Source organism: Belonocnema kinseyi, chromosome 9 (assembly GCF_010883055.1).
Source record: "Belonocnema kinseyi isolate 2016_QV_RU_SX_M_011 chromosome 9, B_treatae_v1, whole genome shotgun sequence".
Taxonomy (NCBI): domain Eukaryota; kingdom Metazoa; phylum Arthropoda; class Insecta; order Hymenoptera; family Cynipidae; genus Belonocnema; species Belonocnema kinseyi.
The window spans coordinates 114,858,090-114,869,294 of record NC_046665.1 but is presented as its reverse complement, the minus strand read 5'-3'; the positions used below and the strand labels follow the sequence as shown (position 1 = coordinate 114,869,294).

Below are 11,205 nucleotides of genomic sequence, written 5' to 3'. Positions count from 1 at the left end.
TTCAGATAAAGATAAATAATTTTTTAAAGAAAAAATTAATTTTAAACAAAGTTGTTAAATTTTCGACCAATCAGATGAATTTTCGACGAAGAAAATTGATAACCTACAGAAAAAGACAAATCTTAAACAAAATACATGAATTTTTAAAGAAATTATTTAATTTTAAAGTAAAAAAGACGAATTATCTACAAAAAGTTGAAATTGTTAAGCGAAAAATATGAGTTTTCAATGAAAGAGTTAAACTTTCAACCAAATAGTTAAATTTTCAATCATAATTAAAAAACCTTGTTAAAAAATGTATTTTTTTTACAAAGTAGTTCAACTCTTAGTGAAATAATCGAGTTTCAAACCCAAGAAGATGTACAGTTGACATTTTAAACGAACAATTGCATTTTTGACCAAAAATGATAAAATTTTCAACCAAAAGGATTAAATTTCTACTAAATAAGGTCAATTTCCAACAAAATACATGAACTTTCAACGAAATTATTTAATTTTAAAAACAAAAAGAGTATTTCCACCCAAAAGTCAGTTTCAAAAATGTATTTTCAACGAAAGAGATGAACCTTCAAATGAAAAAAATAGACTATTATAATATAACATAATTATAAGATTATCATTATTAATATACGTATATATATATAATAGCATTAATATTTATATAATTTATATTTAATACATGAAATAACATAACCTCAAAATATACGCATATCAAGAGGCGCGCGATCTATTCAAATTATGAGAATCGTCAGCATCGAAATCTGGAAATATTAAAATCCCAATCTCCTCAATTTAGTTCAAAGTAGTTAGCTGTTAGCAGATAGATATATAAATAGAATCGACGAAGTGCTCCGACCGGCCATCGTGCATCTTCGAGTTTTCAAATTCAGAAGAGGAGAAATGGGTTGCCCGCGCAACTCAGTCATTTACAGCGTCTCCTACTATATTCACACGGACATAGCCCTGTCATAGTATTGGACCGCATCTCGTTTCAGATCTGGGAATCACTGCGCCGAGACGCTACAAATCTTGACGGGAAGCAGCGGGCCTCGGTTTCCGCCGGCCCTGAAGAAAGCACGTCAGCGCCCGGCTGATGCCCCTGGCGTTCATCGATGGACGGCCTTCAGGCTTGGCGCCTGATTATCCAGAGCCAGGGTGCCACCCGCATCCACGTACAGCCGCCCAGCAGCCGTCGGCCCACTCCGAAGTCCATGGCCCAGCTCGACGCCTTCCTCCAGACCAGTAATCGGGTGTTATCTGTCAGAGCCCAGCCTCCACCCCGATCCAGCTAAGGGACGGCCACCAGCAGCGAACGAAGGCCTCTCGAACCAGGCCACCTCTCCGGCGATACCGAGAGCAACGGGAGTTGCCACTGCAGCACCGCTTAGGTCTGGCCCCGGTTTCCACCGACCAAACTACCTTACCCCGACAGCGCCCGGTCAGTGCCCTGTCAGCTTCCTGCATTTAAAGCAGTTACCAGCCAACACCGCATCACGACGATCGGGCTTCGGTTTCCACCGGCCCGCAAACCAGTCTGACCCGATAGCGCCCGGTCGGCGCCCAAGCAGCTTCCAGAATCTTCAACCGATCAACACCGCATCATAGATCAAGGCTGGGACAAGCACCATCCCCACAACCCGCCTTGTGTCAAACTTAGAGAGAACAAACGTTATTCTAATTGTAGAATTTTCAAGCCAAAAGGACAAATCTTCTACAAAACGGTTAAATTATCAACCCAAAAAGACGAGAAAATAGTTCATTAAAAAACATACGTTTTACTTTGAATACAAAATATTTGAATTCTACCAAAAAAATACGAATTTTTAATAATATAGTGTATAATCCTCAACCACAAAAGGTTGATTTTTACCATATAGTTGCATTTTAACAAAAAACTTAAATTAGGACCAAACGAGATGAATTTTCGAACTGAAAAAATAAATTTTAAATCCAATAAATAAATTTGCAATCAAATAGTTAAGTTTTCAACGAAAAAAGAGCAATTTGCAGCAAAAAGTGAAATTTTAGTTTGAAGAAATAATTTCTAGGAAAAAAGAAACGAATTTTCATCAAAATAATTAATTTTCAAAGAAAGAGATTAATTCTCAACTTAAATTATGAATATTCAACTGAAAGAATTTTTGAACAAATTAGTTACATTTTGAACTAAGTAGTTGAATTTACAAACCAATAATATTTCATAACAATTAAAAAAAACTTGAATTTAACTAAACCGACGAATTTTGAACTAAATAGTTGAATTCTCAATCTAAGCAAATTGATTTTTAAACAAACCGCTATATTTTGAACTAAACAAGATCAATTTTTAACAAACCAAAAAAAGGAATTTTTAACACAATAGTTAAGTTTCCAACTAAAATTTTGAATTTCGAACCAAGTAGTTTCATTTTCTTCCGCATCATTAAATTTTTAAGTCAAAAAGACGATTTTTCTACGGTACAGATGAATTTTAAATAAAAAAATTAGAATTTTTTACAATTACGAACAAACAGTCCATTTTTACCTTAGATAATGAACCTTTAATCAAACAATTGAATTTACATAAGATTAGGTCAACTTTCATTCAAGTAGTTGAGTTTTCAACAAAAACGTATGAATTGTCAATACAAAATGTATTAGTTTATATTTCGACAAAAAAATTTTTATTTTAATAAAAAACAGTTAGCTTCTACCAAAAAAGCAAATTTTTCACAAAATAGTTGAATCGTCAAAAAAAAGGTTAATTTTTAACCGAATAGTTGCATTTTTATTACGAAAAATTAAATTTTTACCAAAATAGATGAATATTTTTAAACTAAAAAGACTAATTTGTAATCGAATATATGAGTTTTAAACAAAATATTTGAAATTTTAACTAAAAATGATCAATTTTCAACAGAAAACGGAATATTTAAATTATCTGTTAAAAAATTATCTTCAAAACCCAGAAAAAAATCGAATTTTATACCATATAGATGAGGTACAAATAAACCAGTTTAATTTTCAACTAAAAATATCAATATTCAACCAAAAATGAAACAGTTGCATTTTCAACTAAAATAATTAGTTTTTAACTAAAGCCAAGACAACGACTTTTAAACAAATAAAGTTTTCATGTAAAAAAAAATGTGCATCCAAATTGTTGAACTTCAAAGCCAAAAGACGAATTTTCTACAAACCAGTTATTAGTTGAATTTCCAACACCAAAATATGGATTTGTACTAAAAAGTTCATTTCTTACCAATATAGTTGAATTTTCAAGGAATGAAATTGTTGTTATCAGTATTTAAGGTATAGTTGGTTTCTGAAAAAATAGGAAAAAAGTTTTGCTTCCAAGGAGGCTATCACTGACTGTAATTTAGCTTTGGATCCTGGTTATTGAAAATGTCATAAAAGTTTATCACTCCTGCAGATGATCCTGATCGACGTCTTCAGGAGAAATTAACAAGTGAATTGCGACCTGGTTATATTTCCTTTGATGGAGTCTGTCTTCCGGAGAGTTTTCTAAAATTTGCTGATAGAATTGAAAATTTTAAAGTACGAGATGATGACATTTGGGTTTGCAGTTACCCAAAAACTGGTAAGTTTTATGTATTTTTTTAACCAGAACTAATTCTTATTGGTTGTTTTGTAATTACATGAGAAGTCTCGATACTGTTGTGAAAGAAACATTCTTTAATTGATCGTTTTTTGTAACTGAATCTTTATTAAAAATAAATAAAATATAATATAAAAAAGATAATTGATATACAATATGAAAAAAAAACTTCCAGGTTTTCAAGTATTACTAATCAGAGTTTTCTTAATTATACAAAACTAACAATTGAAAAATCTTTCGGGTCAGATAAATTTAATTATTCAAATTTTCTTATAAAAAATATGGAAAATTGTTTTCAAAACTTAAATATTTGAAATTTTGTGTTCATTTCATAATGAAAATGTTTTCAAAAGTTGATTACTGACCCTGTACATTTTAAAGATTTGAATATCTTTTTCACCCCGATACTTTTTTCATTTAGTAGCATTTAAATAAAAATAATTTTAGTAATGATTTTTAATTTATTTAAACGTTATTACCAGGAAGGCCATAGGTCAGGGGAATTTTATTGGGAAGAAAAACAAAAGTCAAAATAAAAATTTTTTTATTTCAAATTCCTTGATTCATTTTATAAAAAATGGAATGATAAAAAATAAGATAACAATTCTATTCGTTCAATGTTAATGGCCAGAAAAAATTTAAGATTTAAGACATTCATCTCCTATGGTAGAAAAATTATACATTTTTTATTAGAATAAATAAGCACATATTTAATGTATGAATTTAAATTAATAATTGTTTTATTTCGTTTATATGTATTCCATATGAAGAAATTAGATAAAAATTCTGGTCTTTGAATATTATTAATCAGGAAATATAACATATTGGTTACATTCTTCTTTCTAATTATTCTATTTGGCTTGTCTTTCCGCTTTTTCGATTGCTTCCCTCTGACGATTATTTGTTTGAGTCAAAAATTTTATTATGAGGTAGCAATAACAAGAACTGTTTATTTTGTTTATTTGGAGGTTGCAATTTCGCCTCTTGGATTAAAGGTTAAATTATTTAGATGATTTTTTTCTTTGTTGACTAAAAAAAAAATTTATTTCTTGAAAATTCGCCTTTTTGGTAGAAAATTAATCTTTATGAGTTGAAAATTCAACTATTTTGTAGAAAATGCACTTTTTTTATTAAAATTTTGTTTTTATTGGTTAAAAGTTGTACTAATTACTTAGATATATATTTTTCCTATTGCAAATTTATCATTTTGGTTCAAAATTCATTTCTTCGTTTGATAATTTTTCTACTTTTTTGAAAATTCTTTTTTTTCTTGTTGTTGAAAATATAATTATTTTGTTGAAAATTCAAAACTTCGCATAAAAATGGAACTATTTTAATAAAGATTATATTGTTTTTTTGTTATTGAAATATCAACTATTGTGTTGCGATAAGAATTTGTTTTTTTAAATGAAAATTTAACTTTCCCGTTGGAAATACAACTGTGTTTTGGTGAAGTTCAATCTATTTTGTTCAAAATTCGACTATTTTGTTGAAAACTCAACTATATTTTTAATATATTTGTTGCTCGAAAATTCATCTTTTTTGCCGAGAATTCGTCTGTTTGAATAGGATATTTGTCCTTTTAAATTAAAAATTCGTTTTGTTTTTGTAGAAAATCTATTTTTGATCGCATGAAATTCTTCATCTTTTGATTAAAATAAATAATTACAATTCCTATGTTTAAATTTTAATTTAAAATTGTTTTGTTATGTTTATGTAAAACGTGACGTTAAAAATGTTACAAGATTAAAGTTCCTGTCCATAAATATTAGATTTCTTCGCGAATATGTAATATATTAATGTGAATAAGGATGATTTAAATTTGAAATAATTCCAAGCTAAAATTTTCAAATCGATAAATCTGCCTATTAAAAAGATCTCGAAATTATATTCAATTCGTCCTGAAGAATTTCAAACATTCACAATTTGAATTGTATTAAGAACACGAAATTACTTTAAATTAAACTCTTTATTTCTAACTTTGAAATTGAAAATAATTCAATTATCACAATTTGGAATTAATTATTAGTTAAAATACAAAAATCAAGTCAACGGGAAAATAGTTGTCCTTTTTTATGAAAAAAAAATAAAATGTGCACAAAATAATTATTTTGACAACATCTTTTGTTATTTTATATTTTCTTACCGTACATTTTTACCAATTTTGTTTTTAAATATTTCAATTTGAATGAATTATGGTTTATTTTTTCGAAGAAAAAATGCTCCATAACTTTGCTGTTTCCAATTTATTAATATTTAAATAATCTAAAAATACAATTATTTGTTTTAAAAAATGTTTTCTTTCAAGAGAAGTTCGAAGGATTTCAGCATGGAAAAATGCAACTACGAAATTGAAAACAGTACATTTAAAGAGAATATGTCCCAAAAAAAGAAGCCGTCAATTATTAAAATTAATCCACGATTCAAAAATTAATAAGAAGCGACGAAAAGAAAAAACCTTATAGTAAAAAACATTTTTATAATCATTTTTTGTTGAGTTTTAACATTTTTGTATTATAATTTTTAAACATTTTTAATTGCATTCTTAGTAATATTGTTTTGATGCCTAAAATTATAGAAAAACTTTTTTTTCATTACATGCGTTTAAAAGTTTTTAAAAGTAAAAATTAAGTTTATTTTCATGTATTTAAAAAATATTTTTAAAATACACAACAGGTACCACATGGCTTCAAGAAATGGTTTGGTGCCTTGCGAATCATCTAGATTTTGAAAGAGGCAAGATGCTTCTTCATGAGCGATTTCCATATTTAGAGTATGATTTTTTCAATACCTCAAAACCCTTTTATTGTTAAAGAACATTTATGGGTGAAAATCAAAAAATTGAAAATATTCTTTAACCTGAACAAATTCCAAGTGCCTACACGCAAAACACTAAAGAAAATTATAAATTTAAAACAATCAAACAAGTCACCATCAGAAAACTTAAAGTTATATTCCTAAGGCCATAATAATATTTAAATACCCCCAATTTTATAGTATCTTTAAAGTTTTTAAGAAATTTTTAAAAGCTTCAAGAAATGTCAAGTGATTTCAAAAGATTTTAAAGTATTGGGTATACTTATGGGTATTTTGAAAGGTTCCTTACAATTTAAAGTAGATTTAATTTATTTTCAGCTATTACCAATGATTTGAAATATTTTATTCTGTTCTAAAATATTCAAAAGTTTTGTCAAAAGATTTTAATAAATTGGAAGGACTTCAAAGATTTAAAAATATTTTAGGGTATTTTAAGGAATTATATGGAATTTTTAATAGATTTAAATAAATTGAAAGAATTTCCAAACATTTAAAGTATTTTCAGGTATTTGCGAAGTTTGTAAGGAATTTTCAATAGATTTTAATAAATTGAAAGAATCAGAAAACATTGAAGGGGTTTTCAAAGATTCTAAGGAATTTCCAGAAGCTATACAAAATTACAGAGGATTTCAAAACATTTCGAAGGATTTAAAATATTTCAGGGTATTTTTTAAATTAAAAAATGAAGGGAATATAAATTATTTTCTGTTTTTAAATAACTTAATTTGCTTCAAAGGACTTTTGAGCTTTTGTGTTACCGGAAAACAAGGGTATGCAAAACAAATTCGATCACCTTAAATAATCGTTTGTCTGCTTTTTATTAATATTTAAATAGTAAAATTAATATTAAATTTATTTTAAAATATTTTAGGTTGGCTCAATCGGTTAGTTTCTTCAAATAAAGACACTTTAAATATATAATTAAAATTTCACGTCTTAAATTATATTCAATGATCTTTAACCATTACTCAATTTGCATGTGGCAAATAAACTTTTAAGCCATAAAACTTATGAAAAACTGCTTTGTGACCAGATATCATAAAAAGTCAGGGGCATTTAAAAAGAGATTATAATTCTGAATATATAATTGCAAACGAGAAAAATGCTTTGTTTTAGTTCTGAAAAAAGACATGTATTCAACAAAAAGATCTGTCATCGGCGTTCAACACTCAACTCATTTATAGTGGCGTCTTGGTTCAAATCCGCCCTGAAGCACATTTTTTTGTTCTCAAAAAATATTAAACCATTATTCCACACAACTTGATATTTAATATTAAAAATTAATTATTAACCTGCTCAATGAAATAACGTCAATGTTTAAGTTCATATTCTGATTCGGTGAAAATACTTCTGACTGAAGTATTTATTTAAAAAAGGTTTGAAAAATTTTAAAATACAGATCACCGACGTCATCAGATGATATACGAAAAACAAGAAATAATCTGCCATAGAATTGGTGGCATAATTACTAAACGCTCCACTTATGTATGGTAGCGCTCCAGGTCCAAATCCGCTCTGAGGTAGATTTTTTCGTTTAAAAAAAAATAATAGACCAGTAGGGCATTAAATTTAATGTTTAACACTACAAAATTAAATGAGCGTATAATATTCCAGGAACATGATATTGTCAACTTTTTGATTTTCACCCTCATATTGAAAAATATCAGTAGTAAACAAATCTTCATTAATTTGTATTATTGCAGATCGTCGATTTTTGTCGACTACGGAGATCTAATTCAACGAACACCTGATATGGTTAAGATTCCCGAGTTCAATTTGGATAGTGTCAGTTTTGTGAATAAATTACCAAGTCCAAGATTCATCAAAACCCATTTACCCTTTCATTTATTGCCGAAAGAAATTAGAACTGGGCAAAAGAAGCCAAAAATAATCTACGTCAGCAGAAATGTCAAAGACACCTGTGTCTCTTATTTTCATCATTATGAACTTTTTGGAGTATTTTCTGGTACATTCGAAGAATTCTGCAGTCTGTTCTTAGCAGGAAAGGGTATGTCTTTTTAAACAATAAATATTTGCGATAATATTCATTTGTAAAATTTCCATAATTTCAAATAAAAATTATAGTTTGAATGCGCAGTTCTAAAATAGCTTCATTTTTGAGACCTTCGGGTTGATAATGTAACATTTTACTTTAATTTCTTAATTTTTGAAGATTCCTAACTTTAAATTTCACAATTTTGTAGTTTCAAATTCAAGTATTAAAAATTTTAGGAAAATTCAACTATTGATTTTTTTTTTTAAATTACAAAGTTTCATATTGAAAACCTTATTAGTCAGTTTTAAACTGAATAATTTTGGATTTATATATTCTACATTACTTGATTTCAGTTACAAACGTTTGAAATCGTCTGGTTTTAAAAATTTTGCATGATAGTAGTATATCAATTTGAATCATTTAATAATAGATGCAAAATTTTCAGTTTTAAGGTTTGTAATTAAACATTTTTTAATTAAATGTCTTCAGAAAAATTCGAAACGTAATGAATATTTAAGAAAATCATTTCACAAATTTGAGCCATCAAAATTAGAAGACTTTGAAAGTAGGCATTTAAAATTGAATTATTTTTTATTTGAACATATTCCAAAATATTTAACATTTTAAATCGAACATAAACAAAAATTTCGAATTGAAAGGCTGAAAATTAGGGAATTTCAAACACTAGAATTATATATAGCAACCTCGCATTGTAATATCTTCAAATCTTCCAATTTTTAGTTCAAAATTTAAAAAAAGTGAATCATGAAAAATTGAAAAATATTGAATTGAAGGATTCAAAGAAATAAGAATGATTCTAAATAAGTGTCAAACCGAAATTCATTGAAATCAAACATTTAGAAATTGTGTTGCCTCAAATTAAACTAATCTGAAATTGAAACTTCAGTAATTGCAAAATGTTTTAAATTCTGAGTCGTTACAATTACAGAGTTTTGAATTTTCATACTGGACGCAAAATTTCCAATTTGTTTCTCACATCAGTTTGTTTTTAAATTAAAATTGAAATGTTTGCATTTTTAAAAGTATTATTATTTATTACATTTTTTCATATTTAAACGATTTGAATTTACTTAAAATAGTTCAAATTTTAAATAGCATGAATTCAAAAAACGTTCTACATCAGAATTTTTGACAACTAAAAATATTTTCAGTTTGAAATGAAGTTCGGATTTGTTTCATCTCCATCGTGCTGCAGCAGAAATGTTTTCTTTTTTCATTTATCTCATTTAAAATAACAGTTTATTTTGAACGATTTATCAGACTTACTCAATTTTAAAGGTTCACAATTCACAATTTTTCCATGTTAAACGGTGAAAATGACGATAAGTTTATTTTTTGATGTTAGAAGAATTTGCCTAATCAATTTAAATGTTAAAATATAATTTTTTATGTGGAAAACAATTTAAAATGGTAGGTTCTTCTATTTTTGTTATTGTGTGGTGATTGGGGTATTAAATACTAATGCTAAGGGGATTTGCAAACTTTGAAATAATGTTAGCAAATATTGTTAATTGAAAATTAGAGTTTTGAAGATTGGGATATACTTTAACAATTTCTATCTCTTATAGCATTGATCGAACGAGGAAAATACTTTCACAAAAATATATGCAAATATTAAATTTTATATTTTTTGTTTATCAAACAATTTGTAACTGTTTCTTGACACTAGAAATGCCTCAAAATTAAAAATGAAGTAAATGAATATAATGTCTGAAATATCGTCAAGTTATAAAAAAAGATGCAAAAACATATTCATAGATTTTTTTAATTCTGAAAGTTTTTTGGTAAAAGATAAGATATGAAAAATTGGTTATTTGTGTTGAGAAAATTAATCATCAAAAAGTGCTTGTTTAAAGCTTTTAAGACTGAGATATTTTCTGGCCTAAAATTTTCGTCGCAATAGATATGTAAAGGTGATATTTAATTACGACATATTACACGTTACCTATTCTTTTAACAGTATTTGAATGGATAGGCTTTCGGGTTTTCATGGAATCGACTAAAAATTACTCTTCAGTCACAATTTATAATATTCTTTTATTTTCCGGGAATATTTGTCAATTATTTAAAGAATTATTTAAATTTAGCCTCATGCACTCTGAGAACACGGAGCGACCCAAGGACATCCGCCTTCTGCATTTTTCCCGCAAGTGTTCTAGCATATTGTTGACACGCAGGGATGCTTTTTAGGCCATTAGCAAGTGAAAGCTTGGCACCTCCAAGAGCGCCGATGATAAGGACGATCAGTTTAACAGAAAATGCGGGGTACAATCGTTGCAACTCCCTTGTGAGGTCTCGATACCTCTCTTTCTTTTCATTCTTCTGGTCTATGAAGTTTGTGTTAGCTCGTGCCGAAAATTGGATAAAGAACATGGTTCGCTTCTCGAAGCCAAGAAGAACCATGTCAGGCCTCCAGTGTGCAGCAGAAACAATTGTCGAGAATATAAAGTTCCAGTATATGCGGCACTTCCCATTCTCGACAATTGACTCGATTTCCCTAGGAGCATTTAGAGGAGCGATATTAAGGTAAATGCCGTAGGAGTGACAGAGATGGTAATAAAGCACTTTTAGTGCCGCATTGTACCTTTAGATGTAGGTCGTTCCCGCATGAGTTGGACAACTAGATAGTATGTGAGCTAAATGCTCGGGGTGTGCATGGCACGCCCTGCAACTATCATCGGGAATGTCTTGACTCAAAATGTGGCGACGGTATGTTAAGGTGGAAATGACACCGTCTTGGCATGCAAAAATGAAACCCTCTGTACCAGACTTC

General features: G+C 28.4%; 1 pseudogene; it reads left to right on the top strand.

Moving 5' to 3' along the window:
• Positions 1-11,205, top strand: part of LOC117180700 — a 20,606-nt pseudogene that overhangs the window by 4,868 nt on the left and 4,533 nt on the right.